The sequence below is a fragment of the Puntigrus tetrazona genome, chromosome 1 (genome assembly GCF_018831695.1).
Source record: "Puntigrus tetrazona isolate hp1 chromosome 1, ASM1883169v1, whole genome shotgun sequence".
Lineage (NCBI taxonomy): Eukaryota > Metazoa > Chordata > Actinopteri > Cypriniformes > Cyprinidae > Puntigrus > Puntigrus tetrazona.
The window spans coordinates 24,102,746-24,103,816 of NC_056699.1; positions in this window are offsets into that span (position 1 = coordinate 24,102,746).

Below are 1,071 nucleotides of genomic sequence, written 5' to 3' on the forward strand. Positions count from 1 at the left end.
AACTCAAAACCTTTTAAAATCTTACTGATCACAAACATTTGAAAGGCAGTGTGTTCATATAATAAAAATAATATTTGTCTTGATTTTGGGGTAAAAATGACCCGGGCGCTGTGTTTTTGTGACGCTCTGCTCTTTTCTGGGGTCAGCTGTTGATCTACATCACATGTACGTTCACTCTTACACCAGAAGATGGCAGACGTGTCCAGACGTGTGTGTGTGTGTGTGTGTGTGTGCGCGCGCGCTGGAAACACTCCATGTATAATCTGCTACCAGCAGCTGAGGTGTTTCACAAGAACTCAGATGATGGATTGATCTGTTTAAGAGAGATCTGATCTCTCCATTTGTCCTTTAAAAGCGGCCCACTTCCTCCGGCTCTGCACAAAGCTTCCCTTGTGTATTTATGTCCCATTTGGAAAGGACAAGGTCTCGGACCTGAGGACTAAAATAGTCTGTTTGCTCGGCCCAAACGCAAGATCAAGTGGAAAAATGCTGCTAGGGTTCTTGTTTTTCTGAGAGCTTGGCTAAAGACAGTGAACTCGCCTGAGGAACCTCATTTCTTCATCCTTCTTCTCGTCATCGGTGATGATTTTGGAGGTGGTGACGCTCACCTCCACGCCGTCCACCAGGAACTTACGCGTGCGCTTCAGCGTCTTCTTGTGGTCCTGGAGGAAACGTAAAGGAGAACGTAGCGGTTAGGAAACAGAAGCAGAAGAAAAGACATGCAGAGGCATTGATTTTAAGCATTAAAATAACGACATTAAAATGCATGTTAACCGAAAACGGTTTTTTTTAGGATTCTTTAAAAAGTTAAAAAGAGTAGCGTGCATTTAAAATAGAAATGTTTTTTATTAATATACCATTATAGACTACAACGCGAAGGTTTGGGGTCAGTATTTTTTTAAAGAAATGAATGATAGTAAAAGCTATGAGATTGTAAAATCTTATATTGTCGGTAAAGATTTTTGTTTTGGAATAAACGGCAACATTTTTTACTTTTTTATTATTCAAAGAATCCGTGGGAAAAAATATTTATTCAAAAATAAAAAAAATTAAATAAATCCGTTTGCACTA